This window comes from Ambystoma mexicanum, chromosome 6p (assembly GCF_040938575.1).
Source record: "Ambystoma mexicanum isolate Mex_15411 chromosome 6p, UKY_AmexF1_1, whole genome shotgun sequence".
In the NCBI taxonomy this organism is placed as follows: domain Eukaryota; kingdom Metazoa; phylum Chordata; class Amphibia; order Caudata; family Ambystomatidae; genus Ambystoma; species Ambystoma mexicanum.
Window position 1 is genome coordinate 288,273,241 of NC_090935.1, and position 24,527 is coordinate 288,297,767.

The window sequence follows — 24,527 nt, forward strand, 5'->3', positions numbered from 1 at the left end:
ATGCATGGAGCTGCAAGTAGAAATCTTGAATACTTGTACAGTATTTCTGGTAGATGCTGCTTGCCAATGATATGACACTTGTACTCAGAGAGATTCAGAGTATTTTTGCAGTGCTGATCTATGATGATGCAGTTATATGTAGAGGTCTTGAATGTGATTGGTGCATGGTCATGTGATTTTTGAGGTACATCCAATGAGGGAATGGCAGAGAGAGTGTAGTGGAAATGGTAGAAGGGCTGTTCATGTTACGATATGTCCGCGGACATGGCGGTAGTTCGCGGACATCGGGAGTTACATCTGGGGATTTTTGGGTTCAGAAGTCATGCAAATGAGAATAAGCACTGAAAGGGATTGGTCAGGAAAGTTTGGTGGGTGTGTTGTGCCAGGAGAGATTTTCTCAGATACTCTTTTTGCTGAGAGAACAAAAGATAGCTATGGCTGTGTGTTTCAGAAAACAGATTGTTTGGATTTTAGGAGATTCGTGGATACATTGGTTGAAGGTGCATGCAGAAAGCTGTGGAGTAGCTGTAGATCTTGGATTCCCACATGTGGAAGTACACTGGCATGGAGTACGTGGAATGAAGTGGTTGGACTTGCTACCTCTCTGTGCTACTTTGGAGACAGAGCAACATCCAGACATAATAGTAATTCATTGTGGAGGGAACAGTTTAGGACATGTGACTGGAATTTTTTTGCAATTTGCTATGAAAGAAGGACTTAGGAAGGTTATGGACATGTTTCCTAATTCTCAAGTGATATTTTCACGGATTGCGCTGAGACAAATGTGGCTTTGTTCTTCTTAATTTGGTCTACAAATGGAAAAAGCAAGGCGCAATGTTAATAAGGCTGTTTGTGCCTTTCTAAGAGATTTTGCATGTCTTCTTTTCACAATGAAAATATTATGTTTTGTAGTACATACATTTTTCGCAGAGATGGAGTCCATCTTACTTATGCTGGCAATCAGATTTTTCTGAGAAATGTACAAAATGCATTGCAACCTTTTTTGGAATTACAACAACGATTTTGAAGTAGATGTTAAGCATTTACAATTTTTGACTTACAAACACCACCCAAAGGCTCTTTTCAGAGCCACCACTTCTTTCCAGAGAAAATTACAATGTTTGTGATGGAGTAACAACCCAATTTTTTTAATGTTCGCGAACTGTCCGCTGACATCTAAAAAATACAAAGAGCTCTGTTCATTTATTTTCACTTCTATTTTTTAACTGGGAAAGGCGGCTCTGAAAAGAGCCTTATTTTTTTTTGATTTTTGTAATTTTGTATTTTTTTTGGTTTTTCAGACACGACACACTAGGAGAGGAGGGTAAAGGAGGGTAAAGGGGGGACACCAACCACAGGGTTAAGAAAGGGTGAGCTGAGAGAGGAAGATGTAGAGTGAGTTTTATTTGGGTAGTGAGCAGGTCTTCTCGTGCTCTGAGACGATAGTCTCAAAAGCACTCCGAAGTCGCTCCCTCCTGCAGAGTACTGTGTCACAGTACATACATACAATTGTGACCCTCGAAAGGTAAGGGTCATCAGCATTCTGTATGGCCTGTGAGGCAGATTGAGAAAGACGCTGTCCCACAGAGGTGGTCCTTGTGGTGACAGGATCAGAAACAGAGGATGAAGTAGAGGAAATCAACTTGCTACGTTCTTCGCAAGGTACAACCCTGCGAATAGCCCCAATGTGAAATGACCTCAGGTTTCGCTTCATAGTAGTGGTCCCAAAGCTGTACTTACCGTGCTTCCCGCGACTGAGTATCATTTTGCACTCATTGCAGGTAACACGGTTCGCACGAGCCTTAGGACCATTCCCATGAATGGTAAATAACCGCCACACCCAAGACTCACGCCTAGTGCGGATAGTAGGGATTTCCTCTACCTCATTCTCATCATCCTCTTCTTCCTCCTCCGCATCCTCACTCCTGTTCCCCTCTTCAGGCCCTTGGGGAGGTGGTGGTGGTGGAGGGGGTGGGGGTGGTGCTGAAGCAGGTGCAGCACCAAGTGGCAGTTCAGCAGCCAAGGATGCCATCTCGATGATGGTGTAGTCTGTCCGCGGACAGATCGAACACAAAAAAAGGATCGGAAAGTTTCAAAAGGTATATAGAAACTCAAGATTGCTATGTGGGACTTGTGCCATGGTGAGATTTTATTGAAAAATATTATGGATTAACTGAAAATGTACTTTTAAATTGTTCGGGGACACGAACAGTGTCCGCATTTTAGGACACACGATGAGCGTGGGCGCGGTCATATGATCCATTCGCGAACTAGTCCACGAAGGAAGCGCCTGTCCGCAGGACTCCAAGTGCACGGAGATTGGTTAGCGCATGCGCATTGATGTCCTACAGACACTGTTCGGTTTCTGAAGTAATTAAAAGTGCGTCACACGTGAAACGAACATTTCAGGACACCGCGTGTGTTCTTAGAACAGTTTAAACTTGGTAGCGAACAGTAAGGACAGATATAGTGTTCTTCAGGACACGTGTAATTTAGTTTATGTACGAACATTTCAGGACACCAATTGTGTTCTTAGAACAGTTTCAATTGGGTAGCGAACACTACAAACAGGTATAGTGTTCTTCAGGACACCTCCATTTTCGTTTACGTATGACCATTTCAGGACACCAATAGCGTTCTTAGAACAGTTTGAACTTGCTAGCAAAAAGTACCGGACAGGTATAGTGTTCTTTAGGACACTTTAATTTTTGTTTCTTTACGAACATTTCAGGCCACCACGTGTGTTCTTAGAACAGTTTCAACTTGCTAGCGAACAGTACGAACAGGTGTGGTGTTCTTCAGGACACCTCCATTTTCGTTTATGTACGAACATTTCAGAACACTCGCACTGTCCGCGGACACTTTTATCGTTTAAAAAAAAAAAAAACGGAAACTATTCACAATACAATATAAAAATTAAACTTTATTTAACATATATTAATAATTTATGACAGAGAAGGTGAGGCAGAAACAGAAACAAAAACAGGAGAATTTGGGGTTTCAACATGATTGGTATTAGGTGAAGAAGGGATGGAAATCTCATCAAAACCTTTTGGATTATGGAGAGGGTTTGGGGATAATTGACTGGGATATGGTGAGGAGGGACAAGTACATGTGGGGCAATGGTACGAGGTTTTTGGTTTGAAATGATTTTCTACAAAAGTTTTTAAATTATTAAAATTAGCCAACAATACATCCATTTTTTCTTCTATATTGTGAAGACTGTTATCCATAACAGGGTTTTCTGAAGTTTTTTCTATTCTGGTATGCTCTGTACAAAAAAATAATATATATGTTAAATGTATACAAAAAAAATAATAAATAAATGGTTTATATTATAAAGTGTTTACCATTAGTTTCACTATCTTGTGACATTTCTTCATGTGGGAAATTGTCCTCTAGCCATTCCAGAGTACTAGAAATTTCTGTGAGAAAAAAAAAAAAAGATAATATATTTTTTAATCTAATACAGAAAGTTTATAAATATATGAGTAAAATGAAGTACACTTACTATTTCTGGTAAGATAAGTCCTATGTATTCAGTCGGTCTGGTCTTGTTCTCAGTTCTGTTGTGTCTGTGAGGTAATTATGTTGGAAGCCAATTTATCTTCTTGTGGTATATTCCATTTCAGAACATATTGGGGGTAATTCATAGAATTCAGCGCACAAGTGGCGCACGCGGCTGGCGCACAGTGTGCGCGTGCGAATCCCTGCGCCAGCCGCGTGCGCTAAAATCCATTTCCGCGCACAGCGTATTCATGGATTCCAGACACCAAAACCAGCCGTGGCGCACAGTGGCGTAGCGGCCCTGCAGCAGCGCCAGTTACGCCCCCAAGAACGCCTCTCGCGCAGGGAAAAGCCATCAATATACCCAATCCAGCGCAAAGGGCTGCGCTAACCCTGTACCAGCACGGCAAGTGGGCTACGTGTATCACTGGGGTGCGTGGGAAGTACCTCATGCGATTAGCCTCGTGCGAGCAGGTTACGCGTATTTCAGGGGTGCGCAGGAAGTTCCACACGCGATTTCCGCAGGGTACGTGTATTTCAGGGGTGCGCGTGAAGTTCCACACGCGATTTCAGCAGGGTATGTGTATTTCAGGGTGCGGGGGAAGTTTCACACGCGATTTCAGCAGGGTACGTGTATTTCAGGGGTGCCCGGGAAGTTTCACACGCGATTTCATCAGGGTACGTTTATTTCAGGGGTGCGCGGGAAGTTCCACACGCGATTTCAGCAGGGTATGTGTATTTCGGGGGGCGGGGGAAGTTTCACACGCGATTTCAGCAGGGTACGTGTATTTCAGGGGTGCGCGGGAAGTTCCACACGCGATTGGCCCCGTGCGAGCAGGGTACGCGTATTTCAGGGGTGCGCCCGAAGTTCCACACGCAAAGTTCCTGAGATACGCGATTGGGCTCATGCCAGCAGGGTACGCGTATCTCAGGGGTGCGCGGGAAGTGCCACACGCGATTTCAGAAGGGTACGTGTATTTCGGGGGGGCGGGGTAAGTTTCAGACGCGATTTCAGCAGGGTACATGTATTTCAGGGGTGCGCGGGAAGTTCCACACGCGATTGGCCCCGTGCGAGCAGGGTACGCGTATTTCAGGGGTGCGCGGGAAGTTCCACATGCGATTGGGCCCGTGCGAGCAGGGTACGCGTATCTCAGGGGTGCGCGGGAAGTGCCACACGCAATTCCAGCAGGGTACGTGTATTTCGGGGGGCGGGGGAAGTTTCACACGCGATTTCAGCAGGGTACGTGTATATCAGGGGTGCGCGGGAAGTTCCACATGCGATTTCATCAGGGTGCGTGTATTTCGGGGGGCGGGGGAAGTTTCACACGCGATTTCAGCAGGGTACGTGTATTTCAGGGGTGCGCGGGAAGTTCCACACGCGATTCCATCAGGGTACGTGTTTTACAGGGGTGCGCGGGGAGCACCACACGTGAATTGCACGTGTTGGTCCTCCCAGGTGTTCCCTCTACACCCTCCACGGCCCCTGCAGGTGGCTCACACCACAGGGGCCTACCCTGCACATGTCCTGCAGGCACCCCATCCACCATGGCCATGCCCCCAGCCAACCCACATGTCAACTTGCACTACTGCCCACCAACGCATGGCCCCCTGCACCCCCAGCCACCACGGGCACCCTCCACCAGGCCTCCACCCATGTCTCCCACCACCCCCACCCCCCAGCAGTGCAGGGTCACCCTCCACTAGGCCCCCACCCATGTCTCCAACCACCCCCACCCCCCAGCAGTGCAGGGGCACCCTCCACCAGGCCCCCACCCATGTCTCCCACCACCCCCAACCCCCAGCAGTGCAGGGTCACCCTCCACCAGGCCCCCACCCATGTCTCCCACCACCCCCACCCCCCAGCAGTGCAGGGTCACCCTCCACCAGGCCCCCACCCATGTCTCCCACCACCCCCACCCCCCAGCAGTGCAGGGTCACCCTCCACCAGGCCCCCACCCATGTCCAACTCATGTTCCCCACCACCCCCACCCCCCAGCACTGTGGGGCACCTGCCAGCAGGCCCCCACCCATGTCCAACTCATGTTCCCCACCCCCCACCCACCAGCACTGTGGGGCACCTGCCAGCAGGCCCCCACCCATGTCCAACTCATGTTCCCCACCACCCCCACCCCCCAGCACTGTGGGGTACCTGCCAGCAGGCCCCCACCCATGTCCAACTCATGTCTCCCACCACCCCCACCCCCCAGCACTGTGGGGCACCTGCCAGCAGGCCCCCACCCATGTCCAACTCATGTTCCCCACCCCCCACCCACCAGCACTGTGGGGCACCTGCCAGCAGGCCCCCACCCATGTCCAACTCATGTTCCCCACCACCCCCACCCCCCAGCACTGTGGGGCACCTGCCAGCAGGCCCCCACCCAAGTCCAACTCATGTCTCCCACCACCCCCACCCCCCAGCAGTGCAGGTCACCCTCCACCAGGCCCCCACCCATGTCTCACACCACCCCAACCCTGCAGCAGTGCAGGGGCACCCTCCACCAGGCCCCCACCCATGTCTCCCACCACCCCCACCCCCCAGCAGTGCAGGGTCACCCTCCACCAGGCCCCCACCCATGTCTCCCACCACCCCCACCCCCCAGCAGTGCAGGGTCACCCTCCACCAGGCCCCCACCCATGTCTCCCACCACCCCCACCCCCCAGCAGTGCAGGGTCACCCTCCACCAGGCCCCCACCCATGTCCAACTCATGTTCCCCACCACCCCCACCCCCCAGCACTGTGGGGCACCTGCCAGCAGGCCCCCTGCCATGTCCAACTCATGTTCCCCACCACCCCCACCCCCCAGCACTGTGGGGCACCTGCCAGCAGGCCCCCAACCATATCCAACTCATGTCTCCCACCACCCCCACCCCCCAGCAGTGCTGGTCACCCTCCACCAGGCCCCCACGCATGTCTCCCAACACCCCCACCCCCCAGCAGTGCAGGGTCAACCTCCACCAGGCCCCCACCCATGTCTCCCACCACCCCCACCCCCCAGCACTGTGGGACAACTGCCAGCAGGCTCCCACCCATGTCCAACTCATGTTCCCCACCGACCCCCACACCCCCCAGCACTGTGGGGCACCTGCCAGCAGGCCCCCACCCATGTCCAACTCATGTCTCCCACCACCCCCCAGCACTGTGGGGCACCCTCCACCAGGCCCCCACCCATGTCTCCCACCACCCCCACCCCCCAGCAGTGCAGGGTCACCCTCCACCAGGCCCCCACCCATGTTTCCCACCACCCCCACCCCCCAGCAGTGCAGGGGCACCCTCCACCAGGCCCCAACCCATGTCTCCCACCACCCCAACCCCCCAGCAGTGCAGGGTCACCCTCCACCAGGCCCCCACCCATGTCCAACTCATGTTCCCCACCACCCCCACCCCCCAGCACTGTGGGGCACCTGCCAGCAGGCCTCCACCCATGTCCAACTCATGTTCCCCACCACCCCCACCCCCCAGCACTGTGGGGCACCTGCCAGCAGGCCCCCACCCATGTCCAACTCATGTTCCCCACCACCCCACCCCCCAGCACTGTGGGGCACCTGCCAGCAGGCCCCCACACATGTCCAACTCATGTCTCCGACCACCCCCACCCCCCAGCACTGTGGGGCACCTGCCAGCAGGCCCCCACCCATGTCCAACTCATGTCTCCCACCACCCCCACCCCCCAGCAGTGCGGGTCACCCTCCACCAGGCCCCCACCCATGTCTCCAACCACCCCCACCCCCCAGCAGTGCAGGGTCACCCTCCACCAGGCCCCCACCCATGTCTCCCACCATTCCCACCCCCCAGCACTGTGGGGCACCTGCCAGCAGGCCCCACCCATGTCCAACTCATGTCTCCCACCACCCCCACCCCCCAGCACTGTGGGGCACCCTCCACCAGGCCCCCACCCATGTCTCCCACCACCCCCACCGCCCAGCAGTGCAGGGTCACCCTCCACCAGGCCCCCACCCATGTCTCCCACCACCCCCACCCCCCAGCAGTGCAGGGGCACCCTCCACCAGGCCCCCACCCATGTCTCCCACCACCCCCACCCCCCAGCAGTGCAGGTCACCCTCCACCAGGCCCCCACCCATGTCCAACTCATGTCTCCCACCACCCCCACCCCCCAGCACTGTGGGGCACCCTCCACCAGGCCCCCACCCATGTCTCCCACCACCCCCACCGCCCAGCAGTGCAGGGTCACCCTCCACCAGGCCCCCACCCATGTCTCCCACCACCCCCACCCCCCAGCAGTGCAGGGGCACCCTCCACCAGGCCCCCACCCATGTCTCCCACCACCCCCACCCCCCAGCAGTGCAGGTCACCCTCCACCAGGCCCCCACCCATGTCCAACTCATGTTCCCCACCACCCCCACCCCGCAGCACTGTGGGGCACCTGCCAGCAGGCCCCCACCCATGTCCAACGCATGTCTCCCACCACCCCCACCCCCCAGCACTGTGGGGCACCTGCCAGCAGGCCCCCACCCATGTCCAACTCATGTCTCCCACCACCCCCACCCCCCAGCAGTGCGGGACACCCTCCACCAGGCCCCCACCCATGTCTCCCACCACCCCCACCCCCCAGCAGTGCAGAGTCACCCTCCACCAGGCCCCCACCCATGTCTTCCACCACCCCCACCCCCCGGCACTGTGGGGCACCTGCCAGCAGGCCCCCACCCATGTCCAACTCATGTCCCCACCACCCCCACCCCCCAGCACTGTGGGGCACCTGCCAGCATGCTCCCACCCATTTCCAACTCATGTCTCCCACCACCCGCACCCCCCAGCAGTGTGGGTCACCCTCCACCAGGCCCCCCACCCATGTCTCCCACCACCCCCACCCCCCAGCAGTGCAGGGTCACCCTCCACCAGGCCCCCACCCATGTCTCCCACCACCCCCACCCCTAGCACTGTGGGGCACCTGCCAGCAGGCCCCCACCCATGTCCAACTCATGTTCCCCACCACCCCCACCCCCAGCACTGTGGGGCACCTGCCAGCAGGCCCCCACCCATGTCCAACTCATGTTCCCCACCCCCCGCCCCCCAGCATCCAGGGGCAGCCTCCACCAGGCCCCCACCCATGTGTCCCACCTCCCCCACCCCCCAGCACTGTGGGGCACCTGTAAGCAGGCCCCCACCCATGTCCAACTCATGTTCCCACCCCCCAGCACTGTGGGGCACCTGCCAGCAGGCCCCCACCCATGTCCAACTCATGTTCCCCACCACCCCCACCCCCCAGCACTGTGGGGCACCTGCCAGCAGGCCCCCACCCATGTCCAACTCATGTTCCCCACCACCCCCACCCCACAGCACTGTGGGGCACCTGCCAGCAGGCCCCCACCCATGTCCAACTCATGTTCCCCAGCCAACATGTCATCACAATCTAGATCCCTGGTCCCTATGGTCAGCCTCCAAATGCAAAACACCCACCCGAGTATTGCATCCACCCACTCATAATTGGCAATTACATGACAGAACACCAATTGCAAGTTCCGAAACAACCACATTTCCCTCACATACACCCAATGGGTGTCAGTGAATCTCAAAACCCATATTATGATATGCATGAAACCAATGAGATGATATTACACATTGAAGTATGATAAAAAAATTTGTATTAAAGCAAACATAAATAGAATCAAAAATAAAGAAACATAAATGTGAATGTATAAAAATGAAAAGAAGCATGTCCGTGAAAAAAAGCAAAACCAAATATCAAATTCCAAAGTAATGGTGTCCAAAGTCACTGTCCACAAAACAAAATCCAATGGGAAATAAAAAAGAAAGCCATTGCTCCATGGTTAAAATGTGAAAGAAAAATAGAATCCAACAGTGTACATGGGAACAAGCCAGGGTCCATTATCCCAACAAAAGAAAGGAAACCCATCTAACTACATTAACTAATAAAATAAACTATATACAAAAATGTGGCCAATGTCCGAAAGGTCCAAAATAAAACATGAAACCTAACACTACCAACATAACTATGTACAAGGGCAGCGGGCTAGTTTGACGGCTCACTTGTGGATGTCCCGGGCCAGGGTATCATCGAACTCCTGCTCAATGTCCCGGAGGCGGTCCTCCTCCATGGCCCCGAGGGTCCGCAGGGCGTCGACGTGTCCACCTCCAAATCCCTGCGGATTGCCTCGAGGCACTCGGCCCGCCTCAGGGCCCTCCGCATGGAGTTCTCCGCCCTGACCATTGTGAGCCGTGCCTCTTCCGCCCGCTGCCGCTCTGCATCTATGGCGTGGCCCAACCACTGCCACACGGAAGACACTCTCTGTCCTGGGTCCTCCTGCCCTCCGGCCGATACCTGCCCCTCCGATGTTGAAGGCCACAAGCCTTCATGGCTCCCACCACGTTGCTGCTGCTGCTGCGCCTCTGCCCGTGCACTGCCTCCTGCTGCCTGCACATCCTCTGCCGGCTGGGGTGCAGTCGTTGATGTGGCCACCCCTGCTGGACGTCTGACTCCCGACTGTGGCAGGGATGCCTCCTCCAACAGCCTGGCCGCCCCGTCAGAGGCAGCTCCACAGGGCACCCAGGTGACTGATGGGTGGGAAGATGGCACGGAGGACGACTGGCGCGTAGGGGGTTCAGTTGAGGAGGGGGTCGTAGCAAGCCCCATCATACGGAGGAATCTGGCCTGGGTGACCTGTCCCAGCAGGCTGACGAGGTCAACGAGCCATTCGAGATGACGTGCAGTCTCATCATGAAAATACTGCAGGTCACCTCGCATGGCCCGTTGACGCAACGCCACACCACTCAGAACAGGCTCAACCCGGACCCGGATAGCCACGTCCGCAGGCAGAGGAAGGCCAGTTGACGTGAGCTCATCCCCTGCCTGAAAACGGGTCTGGACGTAGGCATCCCTGCTGGTGCAAGATGATGCAGGGACAGGATCAGGGACAGGATTGCACACAGGCACCTCCCTGGCGGCCTGTGCTGCCTCCTGTCCCTGGTCCTGCACTGCACCACTAGCACCAGTGGGATCCCCACCTCCAGACCCCGTCTCTGTTGCTTGCACGGCCTCCTCCTCCACCAAACCCCCCACCAACCTGGATGACTCCGTGCCATCTTCCCCTGTTGGGCCCTGTGGGGTCCCAGCTGCCCCTTCTGCTGCCGAGGAGTCCAACTCCAACCTCCACCTCTTGGACCTCCCCCCGTCAGCTGCGGCCTGGGACGCGGCACCGGACTCCTCACTCCCTGACGAGATGACAACATGGGAGGGGAGCCGGGCCTTGCGTCTCCGTCTGGCGGTGGGATCCCCGCCGCTGTGCTCCACAGCACCTTCTCCGCCCTCTTCATCAGTTGACGCTGGAGACAGGGAGAAATAAAACACAGGCATCAGGGCACTGTACAATGGACACATACACACATGACAGTTGTACATGAGTGGCATTGGCAAACCTCAGACATGTCATCACAATCCCCAACACACATGTCATTTCAACTTGCACACATGAGCCATACCACAGCCATATCGCAACTGCCAGCACCATCCATACACATACAACAGCATGAGCAGGCAAAGGTGAGCCAGACATCACATGCAACACAGGAAGTGCACCACACATGTACACACACCACCACACTTGCATGCATGTGTACACCTCTGCCAAGTGTCGCAGTGTTCAGATGGGCATCCATGTCACATCTGCCGATCAGGCTTCCACATACCGCTGTCACATGCATCCATGTTGCATCACTGTTGCACCCTTGTCAAATACACACACATGCACATGTGCACAGTGCTGATACATGCAGCCGAAAACAACATACATGCGTGACATCACGGACATGTCTACTTACATACACATTCATCCAAACATGTGTGCCCACACAACTGCATTTGGCATGCAAGCCTACACACACAAGCACCATCCATGTCTCACACATTCCAGCCCTCGCGTGTGTTAGCCCACGGCCCTGTACACCCCCACCCATACTCGACCCCATACAAACAGATGTGCAACCTGCACACTACTGAAAAATCACCACACGCACATCTCACAATCAAGATGCATGTACACTTACCGCTCGACTCCAGACGGGTCTGCCTCTCAAGGACCTGGACGTGGAGCGCTGGGGATATGCGTTCCAGGACCCTCATCTGTTCTTCCGACAAGTGGCCCCGGCGCCCCTTCGCATCCGCTGCCTTCAAGAGGCGCTGGGCCTTGTTCAGGGTCCTGGACCTGAAGTCCTCCCAGCGCTTCTTGACATGTTGTAAGTCGCGGACTGCCACCCCCTCCGCGTTGATGGCAGTCACGATGTCAGTCCAGATCCGAGTCCGTCCTTCCTTGTCGGCGCGGGAACTTTCAAAGAGGGCATCATACTGCCCCAGGACTTGCTCCACCAGGACACCAACTTCGGTGGCACTGAAGCTGGTGCCCCTCTGCCTCTCTGGCCGGGGGTTGTCAGTGGTCTCAGATGGTGTTTGCCCCGACATGACAACCCCAGAGGCAGGAGTGGGTGGGCAACTGGGTCCTGGGGCTGGGCTGTGGAGCGATGGAATCCCAGTCGGGAGTCTTCGGTTCCAGCAGGGGTGGTCACAGCAACAGCACCCCTGGCTGATGTGCAGGCAGCAAATGGCAGGGCACGTGGGCAGCAGGCAGTCAGGCAGCAGCAGATGGCAGGTGGGAGCGTGCTCGGGGCTCTAGGGGGCAGTAGTTCGGCCTTCTGGGCAGGAGCGTGGTCTTCCGTGTGCTTACGCGTGGCCAGCTTGATACGGAGTGATTTGGCACGTGAAAAATCTGCACGTCAGCGTGTAATTTGAGGAAAGGCCCTTAGCGCGTAAGCGCATCTGCACGCATACGCATTTTCATTGGACAGAAGGCCCCTCAAGCGCAAGCGCCCCTGTGACGTGACGCGTACAGGAGTGCATGGGCATTTCAGCGCGCGTGAAAAACTGCACGTCCGCGTGTAATACGAGGAAAGGGCCCATGCGCGTAAGCGCGCGTGAAAAACTGCACGTCCGCGTGTAATACGAGGAAAGGGCCCATGCGCGTAAGTGACGTGACGCGCGCGTGCGTTTCCCTCAGCACGGGTTAAAGGTGAGCGGGCCCAGCAGTTCGCTGTACGTGCCTTTCGTGGAGACCGACGTGTGTTTCTGCTTCCTGTTGTTTCGCGCGCCATCACAACTTCACAGCTATCAAGGACGTATCTCTTCTTTTGGCGGGGGTATTGGCTATGCGTGTTTTTCTGCATCGCGCTAGTCAGACGGTGAGTCGCACACGCTCTTTTTCCCACTGCGGGTGCCCCTGTGTATCGCACCCATTTTCGATGTCATAGGGCCTCATTACGACCCTGGCGGTACGGGGTTAACGCCAGCGTTAGCTGCGCCGACCCCTTACCGCCAACTACGAGGTCCCTTAGCGCCATGGCGCTTTTAACACCTGCTTTTAGCAGGTGTTAAAATCCATGGCGCTAAGGTACCATGGAGTTAATTACGCCACCGTAATTTACGGTGGCGTAATTAACGCCTTCCCCACTCCCATTATGCCCTATGGGGCAAAAATGGGAATGGGGAAGGGTAAATGGGGATTGGGGACTTACCGCCCCGCCGACCTCGGAATGGGGCGGTAAGTCCGCCAACCACCATGGCGTAAACGTAGTTTACGCCATGGTGGTAAAGTCACGGCCCAGGCGGTAACTTACCGCCTGGGTCGTAATGAGGCCCATAGTAGCCTGCGTGTCCCACGCGTATGCGTTATTCGTGTTACTGGGTGCCACTGCGTACTGCGGGAGGTTGAATCCACGCACGTAGGCTGCAGGGTTGTGTGCATGGTTTTACTGCAGTTTTGGGGTGCCTGAGTGTTGCGTGACCCGTCACCACATCACCGGGGTCACATACAGCCTTGCAGGTGCAGGGGGGCTGTTAACATCTTGCTTCCCACCCCCTTCGCCCCAATTGCCCAGGTCAATTGTGGTGTACACCTCCCATTGGCACCACTCCATCTGTGCAGGCACTTCTACATCAGTGCCATGGTTGGGAGGCCACCAAAGGTGAGGAGTGCCTCAGCTGGGCGTCCTCCTCATGGCGGGCGTGGTCGGGGACATGGCCGTGGTGACCAGGGAGTAGGGGGACTCCAGGGTGTCCAGGGCGGCCACAGAGGGGGAAGAGGCAGGGGTGCGCCACTTGAGCACAATGTTGTGCCATGTGTCGGTGCAGTCATGCCACCACCCCCTGTGGTTCCGGGGCATGCAGCTCATGCATCTGGCACTGGCACCCATTCGTCCCGGCAGTCCATTCCATCGACTGCCACGGGCCCAAGGGTAGTGGTAGCTGCAGGTGCAGCTGTGGACACCGCCACCCAGGCTCAGGGTCTGCCAGCGCAGGCTGCGTTGGCACTTGAAGAGCCCTTGGTAGATCTCCAACAGGCCAGGGGGAAACCATAGGGGCAGGCTGGGCTGCTCAGACCAAGACACGTGTCCCTGGGGCAGTCATGTCATCTGCTGTCCCGAACAGCCGGGTGTTGGCAAGTGCAGGGGCAGATGCACCCAACAGCACCCCGGTTGTGAGTCTGCCAACCAGGACCGTTGTGGTCAATGACCCTGCCACAGCTGATGTTGCTGCGCAGGGTCCATTAGTGGGCACCCAGCTGCCACTGACACGAGTCAGGCCTTTGGTCATCCCTCCACCTGCCACTCCCTTGGCTCAATCCACCGAACCCACTGGCCATACTGGTCAGGGCGGCATTAGCCAGCCAGGGTCTGCGCCACAGTCCAAGAGGAGGAAGGTTGCACCTGCAGCACAGGCTGGGACCCCACACACAGCCACGACCTCCTGCACGTCGAGGAAGAAGCCTTTCTTTAAGCAGGAACTGGACTTCCTCGTGGACTACGTGCAGGGCCACAGCCGTGACATGCTAGTGGGTGCCAATAGTCAGACTACGGCTGCCCAACATGACACCCACAGGAAGCATGTTGCGGAACATGTCAGTTCATTCGGCCATGAGGTGCGCACGGTGCAAGAGTGCAAAAAGCGTAAGAATGACATCAAGCGCAGCACTAAGGCTAAGTGTGCCTCTAATTACAACTTGACTCTGGTGACTGGCGGTGGGCCTGCACCAGAGGAGGAAGAGCTCACTCCGCATGAGGCTCTCGTTGCAGAGTTCATACCACCTGAATTGGTCGGAGTGGGAGAGATGCTGGACTTTGATGCGCAGTCCAGTGAGTGTTGATGCGTGTTTGTTGAGGACGTGTGTGTTTTACTTGTGGGATATTTTGTGCATGATTGCTGCTACATGTGACGTGTACATGGTTCTGATGTGTAAGTAATGCAATGCTTCCGTCATGCATGTCTCATCTGCCTGCATGCGGGACTCCATGTAGGCATGCTCCCTTGCCCCTCCTCCGCCACTCTCCACCCCAGTTCCACCTTTGCACTTGTCTGCTTCAATCTTGCCAATGTGTAGTTTCTTGTTCATGTGTCCTGTGCAGATGCTAACTTCCAGCGTAGAATCTGCCAGACATATGCCGTGTGGTACAGCCTTAGTACTCGATGCAGGGTATCTCACTTGTACTGTGCATGGGTCAGATGTCCCGCAGGGACATGAATGCCCATTCATGCTCCATGTGCATTGCACGCATGCCCCTATGTGTCCTTGACTGGATGATCACTGTAATATAAGTCCTTGGTCACATACATTGCCTGCCATCTCATCAGCCTTCCCATGTCAACTGTGGCTCAGTCCTGCGTTGCAAACATGTTTAGGCTCTGACAATCTGTGTGGCTCACAGGCCTCAGCCTGTTCAATGGCCAATGACTCTGTCCAACTCTTGTTGTGTCTTCTTCACACGTGGGTGGCCTCCGGAGTTTTCATCATGTGTCCTGCCTACTGTCCCAGCATCATTTGCAGTGTTGTCATTTGAATCACATTAAGCTGTTGATGCCAGTCAACACTGCCTGTCAATACACAGGTGTATGGTCAGCCTTTTGATACCATGCTAGGCATCCCTGCTTTGGTACTGGGGTGGAGGGGTGCTTGGCTTCTAGATATCGTATACATTGAATGCACAATGCACGTGATGTGTGAATTTGACATTGCACTGCCTTCACATTTCCTGGCACACACCATGGAGTGCTTGTACATGTAGGTAGTGAGTGGCGTACACATTTTCTGCACTGCATAGACCCACTTCCATGAAAACTGCCACCTTTCAACAGGTCTGATCACAGAAGCTATTCAAAGTAGACCCAGCATGCATGCCAGGTTATATGTTGTGTGTCACATGTCTGCCGGATGCGTTTGCTGTTGGTGTGTGTGTGTGTCGTGTGCTTCTGCCATGTGGAGTGACCTTTTTTCTCTCTATTTTTCAGGTGATGACGCAATGGAGGCGGAGGATGGTGTTGTCATGCCAGACACAGGGTTGGTAACACCACATCAACCCGGCACTAGTGGGGGTCGTGGGGTGGTAGGCCACGAAAACCCCCAAGTGCTGCAGTCCATCTTGTCTCTGGCTGCCTATGAGTCCAGCCTTGATGACGACTCTGACGTCCATGTTGAGTTGGATGAGCATCAAGTCCATGTGTCAGGGGTGAGTGATTCTGATGTGGACACTCCTCTGTCTGCGACACCTGCACTGAGGGATCAGACAGTCTTGGTTCCTCCGCCCGTGGTGGATCGGGACGCAGGGTCACCCTCCACACCAGTCACTGATGTGCCTGGCACATCACATCGACGGGGGCATGTAGTCGTGCAGCCGCGGGCGGTGCCAACACAGCGAGGACCCCCGGTCCTTGGGTCCCGCAGGGGTCAAGCCTGGCAATGCGGTCGCCGCACGCAACCGCTGTATACTGAGTGGGAGCAAGACATGACTGCCAATTCCGAACGGCAGGCGGCAGCAATGGAGAACATCGCTGAGAGCATGGAGCGTGTGGCCCGATCTGTGCTCCCCCCTGCTAGGCAGGTGCTTCTCCAGCAGCAGGCGGCACGGTCCACGGCCCGATCGCTCAGGCTGGGCATGGCGGCCTCAGACAGGGCACGCGAGGCTGAAATGTCGTCTCTGCGTCAAGCAATTGCTGCTCACACAGAGGTGCACATGGATGCCCTGAGGGAGGATTATGCTTCCCTCAGATCCACTCTGGGTGTCCTTATGATGTCCCAGAGGCAGCAGGCAGAGGAGAGGTTTGCACAGCTTGAGCGTACCATCTCGGCTGAGCTACAGGCTTGCCGGGAGGTGCCGCGGTTGTCCAGCCAGGCCTTGCAGGAGGAACTCCGTGTTACACGTGCTACCTTGCAAGAGGAAGCACGTGTATCACGTGAGGTTCTGCATGCAGACCTATGTCACATCGCCACACAGAACCAGGCTCACCCGTCCGGCAGACTTGCTGCCAACGAGGGGCAAGCTGCGGCTAGGCGTGGCCAGGCTACTGTGCCACGTCCTCCTTTACAGGATGAGCCAGACTCGGACGACCATCTATCTCCCACATAGGTCGGGCTGTGCAGGCGTTGAGCCCATGGAAGTTTTCTTTTTGGCTCAGCATCATCGCATGTGGATGTTGAGCAGCACCCTGTACCTCCCCCCTCCTGGGTGCCTCCCCTCCCCCCTGGGTCGTATGTGACCATTTTTGATTTTTCTTTTAGTTTAGTTAGTTAAGTTTCTGTTTGATAGTTAGTTTAATTAGGTAATGTAGGTTTTCCATTGTTAGTGTAATTAGTTAATAGTTGATTTAGTTTAAAATTGCTAGTCTATTGTGCTTTCATGTGACGGTGCGGTGCTTTGTGGCTTTTGAAGGCATCCACTGTCTGTTCCAGCTGGGCCCTTCAGGCTTGTCTTGTGTATGTGTTTGCTGCTTGGGGTCCTTGACTCACATATGCCACTCCTGCCTCCCTTATCCATGGGCTCGCAAGGATGGTTCGGTGTTACAGAATATTACACAAGGGCTTTGGACTGTCATATCTGTGGCATGTCTGGTGCTGTGTGACTTGTGTTGATACCCCTAGTGGGGATGATTTTGGTGTTATTGTCCACTGTTCAGCTTTTGCTAGATGGGGTGTGTCATGATTAATGTGTACATTGATTGCTATGCATTGTGTAGTATGTTTCATATCTTTCCTGTACACATGCTTGTTGCAATTCATGCTGTAGATAGTGTTCCACACTTTGGATGTGAAAGACGGACTGATGGTGTGATTTGTGATGTGACTTTCTGACATGGTCAAGTAATGAGATGCCTGATGAGACACACACAGATGACTTTGAAGCATTAATCATGTATTTCATGCCCTTTCTGCAGGTGGATGTGCCTCCAGAGCACCTTTGCCAGCAGACATGGCCCATTGGACGACGGAATTCTGGACCCGTTTGTTGGTGCCCACATGCACATGTGTGCACAAGCAGAGGCACAGGGATTGCAGACCCACATCCTAGAACTGCTGACATGTTCCAAGGAACTCCAGGCAAGGTGAGCAGCACAGGGGGGCCATGACACAGCAAAGCTTGCACCAGGCGAGTTGCACATGCAGGCTTAGTCACAGCACTGAGGGTGAGCTTAGACGAATATTGGTGTTGGAGCACACAATGCAGCTCAGATGTGTTGGTGGACTGATGGCTGTTGATAGTAGGGTTGTCTGGGACACATGCAGGGGCAGTGGCACATACCCTCCGGTACACCAAGGTCCATTGAGGCACTTGTATCAACCATGTAGCCTTCCGAGACATGGAAAGGGGCAGCTCACAGGGACATACAGCAAGGGACATACTCGGGTGCAGTGCATGTCTTTTCCATGTACTTTATGATAAATGCACTGCCAACTTTGTTTCGGTCATAATGGTACGCAACTTGCTCTGAAGTCATGGCTTGCTATATGGGTCTGTCTGCTTACCCAGGGAACATTGCATGTTGTGTGAATTGTGACACATTGGTGATCCATTTCCCACGCACCCACCAGCGGCTGACTTCCTGCATTGACTGTGTATGACCCGTCACAGGGGTGATGTTATATATGGGTACGAAGCATCGACACCAGATTGTCTGTTGGTAGAGTAGTTTGTTGCTATGGGGCATGTTTGGTGTTGTGTTTTTGTGTAATTGGCACGTACAGGTTGTTGACTGTGGCTCTCTTTGCAGCATTGCAGTGCTCCTGTAACCGGACCTGAGAGTGCGCAGGCAGGAGGCCAGCATTCAAATCCAGAGCTAAGTGTCTTGTTGTTTTTCTTTCGTCTGCTCTGCATAGGCTTGCTGGGGAGTGTACTAATGCATGGATGTATGTGTGGTTCAATTTGGTATGTTTTTTCTCCCTAATCACCCGTGATCCTATGCAATTTTGGACCCTGTACCCTCTACCCGGTGTTCCTGCTTCCCGTACCTATCCAAGCAACGTACCCTGACCCTCTTTCCCCGCTGGGGTTGCGGATGCCTGTGTAAGCCCCGAACTTGCAGGCGCCAAAACCCTAGAGGGGGTGGTTGGTTAGTACCACTCCTGAGCCTGGACTACAGAAGGCCATGACAATGATGTCCAAGTTTGTTTGGATTGTGTATGTGTTCATGCAGGTAGTACATTTTCGTGCATTCCCTAGTTTCATGTGTCATTCCTCCTCCCCTCTCCTGCCACTCATTCCAGTCATCCAGTGTGTCAACACCTGTCCCGACTGCATATCCCTGAACCTCCTTCCCCACCAGGTTCTCAGGGGCCTGTGTGAGTTTGACCTTGCAGGCACCCGGGACATGGTGTGGGTGGTTGTTTCGTGACACTCCCGCGCCTGTATAGGGGACCTGTGACAGTACATATACGTTCATGGTGCATCATCCCATGTCATGTACCACACATGTTTCACATCCTGTCGTGACATTGTTTGGCTGTGCTACCTTGGTTGTTGCATCATTGTGGTAGTACTTGGCCTTTGTGAGGTACTGCTACGTCAAGTCATCTACTGGAGGGTGTTCTGGTTCATTTTTCTGGCTTGGATTTTGTGATTTTAGACATTGATTATGAGGGTGCAAGCACCTTTTTACACACAAGGTGGGAGATGGTGATGAAGGGTAAAGGTGATCCTGTGGCCAGGTGGAATTGAGGTTTGAGTGCTCCATGACCCAGGTGCAGTTGTTCAGTGGGTCATGGTCATTTATGAGGGAGGGGGGGTTTGTTGTTGATAGTTGCCTTGCCCTGCAGTGTGATGGGAACTCTGACATTGTAATGGTGGTATCCTATGTACATGTTGTGTTCTGCTGATCAATGCCTGTTCATGTGTTGTGTTTTCCTTTCAGGTGCGAGGGGATAGTTGTGGTTTGACATGCTGGGGTGTACACATGGTGAATGTTCACATGTGATGTGTAGAGAACACTAATGGTCACTTGAGTGCACATGCATATGTGGAGTGCATGTCCTTGCAGAACCACACACTTGCACTCTGATGCACTACATGTACTCCCACCCTTGCATATCCACGTGTACACTGTTTGCCTTCTGGTGCCCACTGTGTCCCTGCAGCACATGTTCTGTGACCGGTTATGGATCCTGTACATGCCTAATTTGCTGTTTGATGTGGTCTGTCACTTAGATGTGATGCTCAGGGTGTGCATCACACACAATGGCTGTTCACTGTGCTGTGCGCTGAGCAGTGTGTTGCAGGAGTAGGACACTGCACACATGAGCTGCAGTGTTGATTTTGCAATGCACAATGTGCATGTAGACAGGCATTCATTGTTATGTTACGTCTATGACTCTTGTAATGCATTTGGAAATGACTTATTTTGGGTGGGAGATTTTGTTGGTCTGTCATTTCACCTGATTCCGGGTCAGGCATCATTGTCTGATGCCACTGTATATTTAGGATATGGCAATGTGTACCTTATCGTTACTGTGTTGGTGTATGGGTATTGCTTGCCATGTCATGTTGTGGTTTGGGAGGGTTTGAGTGACATGACAGTGATGGCCATGGCCTGTTTTGCAGGTGTGTGTGATGCACACCTTGCATGTCAGGGTCATCCGCTTCTCAGAGCAACTAGCTGGGGGTAGATTTCACTCCGCGGCAGGGCCCTCCCTCTGGAACAGACTTCCTGCCTCACTTGGACTGGAGGGGAACCATCTCCAGTTCTGGAAGCACCTCAAGACCTTCCTCTTTGCTTCTGCTTTCTCTCTGCCTCTCCCTTGCAGAATTCTTCAATGGAACTGCACTGGAGCTGCAACTGGGCCACTCTCACCGACCTCGGTCCCTGGCCCAGCCACTCTCCACTTGCACTACCTCCCTGGCAACCCCTGCACTGCGGTACTGTCTCTCTATCCCTACAGCCCACCCTTCCCAGCACTTGTCTGCACTTACCTTTGCAGTTGCCACTAGCCGACCTATGTATTTTTTTTTTGGGCTACTTCCCCTGTATTGCACTCCCCCCCTTCCCCTTGCACTTTTCCCTTCCCCCTACCCCTGCACTTGCAAGATCTCAATGACACCTGGCCTAGTAGTACCGTTGTCTGTCTTCCCTTGTTCCCCCTGTCTGCCTCATCGCGGCTTGAAATACTTGTGTATGGGCCATATCATGTCATATGCCATATGTGTGCCTTTTGGTCACACAGGATAGCTTGTGTTTAAGTAGCTAGGGATGCAGACGATGTGGCACTTCCATGGCAACTATCTCAGGGTGGTAGGGTTGTGACAGTTGACTGTCTCTTTGTCATCATCGATTGTCACCTGGTATATGCCAGTCCTGAGTGCACTCCGCAGGGGTGGGAGTTTAGGTGAAAAATGTGGCCACAAGCTGGGTCCGGGCTTCCTCGCCACGTGCCCTGTCCCCTCCCATGGGCAGCACCTGTGCCTGTGGTTGGGGATGTGGGGGCACCAACCATGTCTACCGGGACGCCCTGCCGTGTTGCAACATTGTGCAGGACACATGCTGCCACAATGATCCTGCACACTACTGGTGGTGCATAGAGTAGTTGCCCACCAGAGCGGTCAAGGGAGCGGAAACGTGACTTGAGCACTCCGAATGTGCGCTCCACTATGCCCCTGGTTGCAATATGGGCGGCGTTGTATCTTACCTGGGGTGGTGTGGTGGGGTTCCGGATTGGCGTCATCATGTGGTTGCTCAGATGGTAGGCACTGTTCCCTGGGGAGGTGATAATAGTTGAGATTATTAGGGTTTGGATATTTGTCTGTGTGTGACTTGCATGCATGTGCAAGGGCATTTGTACTGACCTAGGAGCCATGTGTCGCCATGCTGCCCAGCTTCCAGGGCCCGGCTCAGGCGGACATTCTGTATATGAAACTGTCATGGGTGGAGCCAGGGTAGTTTGCATAGACAGAGGTGATGATTCCCTTTGCATCGCATACCACCTGTACATTGATGGAATGCCAGTGCTTGCGGTTTCGGTAGATGCGCTCAGTGGCCCTAGGTGGACGTCGGGCCACATGGGTGCAATCTATGGCACCGAGCACTTTGGGGAAGTGTGCCACCCTGAAAAAATCCAGGACAACGGCCTGCCTTTCTACGGGTGTTCTGGGCATGTATATGTGCCTGCGGACTGAGGGGCGCGCTGTCATGATTGCCAGTACCTGGTGTAGTCAGCGTGACTGCGTGGCCTGTGAGACCCCCCCCCACTTTGGCAGTGGTCCGCTGAAATGACCCAGTGGCCAAAAAATGCAGGACATTGAGCAGCTTCTCCAAGGGGCTCAATGCTTGGGAGCAAAGGGTGGGGGATGTAAGGTCATCTTCCCACTCCCTGACCAGGTCTAGGATGATATGGGGTGGAAACCTATACCTGCCGTAGACCTGGTCATCAGGCATCCCAAAAAGGCTTTTCCGTGGTGCGAAAATGCGTGCCCTGGCTATTCTCCTCCTCCTGCGGTTTCCCACGATCAGTGCTGTGACAAATGGGGCATTCATCGTAGCTGTATATACGCGTTTGTTGTTTGCGTGCACTTTTATGCTGTGCATGGGGACGCTTCCGCCTGCCTTCGTGTGGCGGACGCGTTGACGCCTGTGCACGTCTTTTGCCGTGCGCGGGTTTCCCGTATTCGGATACGTGGTAAAACTGTACCTCCGAGTGTCATCGCGTGTAACCGGAGGGAAGTGAGTGTACACGCGATTGGCCTGGGTACGTGTGTTTCGGGGTGCGCAGGAACTTTCACACGCGATTGGTGGAAATCCATGTGTGCTCTGTCATCACGTGTAATGAGGGAAACACCCGCGCGCTTCACGTCACAGACGCGCTCACGCCCTAAGGGCCTTTCCTCGAATTACACGCAGACGTGCAGTTTTTCACGCGCGCTGAAATGCCCATGCACGCCTGTACAAGTCACGTCACAGGGGCGCTTGCGCTTGAGGGGCCTTCTGTCCAATGAAAATGCGTATGCGTGCAGATGCTGTCAGGAATCTGTGGAAAGGCCGAGGACGGCGCTTGGTGCTTGGCAGGAGGAGATATACTACATTTCCCATTAGGCTTTAGGAAGAGTGTAGTTCTCCTTTATCGCGCGCAGCACCAGCTGCTCATTAGCAGCAACTGTTAAAACCCGCCGCCGCCCGTGCCTCGCTGCAGGTAATTACTGATTATCAGCATAGGCGGCAGCAGTGTAGGAGCAGGCATGTGGGAGCATATCCGACGCCGAAGGACTTATTAAGCTTCCCTTCTCCCCGGGCCTCGACGGTAACGCTGAAGAACTCCAGAAAGTCTGTCGCTTGCTGCGGCGGTGAAGCTGTTCTTACTACCCGGTGTTGGGCCTCGCTCTTCAGGGTCCGGATGTCCTTGTGAGGCATCCGGGCCATCAGTTAAGTGTTTTTGGACCTCGGTGCTCACATACTGGGGTTATAATATGTTGATGTTCATGTAGTGATTTATTATCCAATATGCAGTGAGTGTGTGAGGTAACACGCTCTAGGATACACGTCCCACTTGATACACGCCATGTGAGAGGAAACATGTTATAAGAACTCAGGACTGATAAAACCGTGCTCATTGGGCAGATTATCCTAATGTGTATGTAATTGGAATAGTCTTTGGAGTCCACTTATCACAAGGGCCTGTTATGTGTTATGTTTGGTCCCAAGACTCTGTTTGTGGTTCATTGTGCCCAATGGGCCATGTTTGTGCCATTTGTGTCTAAAACATGTTATGTTCAAGGTCTGTGTTCTAGGAAGACTTGTAAAGCCACCATGGTTATAATGTAGCATGTTTACTTCAGGAATAAGAGATTAGCTAGGTGATTTAGAATTACGGTTTCAGGTACAGGTTGCTGTTGTATGTATTGGTTTGTTATGTTCCCCTCCTTTCCTTTGTGACTCCATCCCCTTTCCCTAACTCCATCTTCCCCCCATTGGCTGCCACGTGGCTCCCTGTGATATACGTTCAGGCGCCCGTGCCAACCACGGTGGGAGGGGTCAATCTATTTGGCTTCTGTGGTTCGGAGGAGGGGATCGAGATCCCTACTCCATATAAGTTTGACAGAATTACCTGCCCCCGATTTCGGGGTAATTGAACCACCCAGGCCAAATGGATACGAACCCTCCCTCTTTAGCGGATGTGCTCAAGGCACTACAGGACATACAAGTAGAATTGGTACAGACTAGACAAGATTCGAGTATATTGAAAGCTCAGGTACAGGGTTTGGTCGCACAAAGCACCCCGCTTGATGGGGCTGGAACCTCTACTGGAGGGCAAACTGGTAGAGCCACGTCTACTGTGATTGTGCAGCCCTCTAGTAGTGTGCCCTTAGCCACACCTGAAAGATTCACAGGAGACCCTAAGAAATATATGACCTTTTTAACGCAGTGCCGACTTCATTTTTTGTGTAAAGCTAAGGCGTTTGAGATAGTACAAGCTAGAACGGCATTTGTTATTTCCTATTTAACGGGAGATGTGGCAGCATGGGCAATGCCTTTGGTGCAAAAGGATGATCCTTTATTATATGATTGGGATGGGTTTCTAGGGGAATTTGGAAGGTTATTTGACCGGCGGGAGGTTTCTTTGGCTCAAGACAAAGAATTGTTAGCTTTAAGACAAGGAACCCGCGACTTGGTTTCGTATGTTACACAATTTAACAGGTTGGTTATTGAGACAGATTGGCCTGAAAAGAAACAGACTGTGTTGTTTTATCAAGG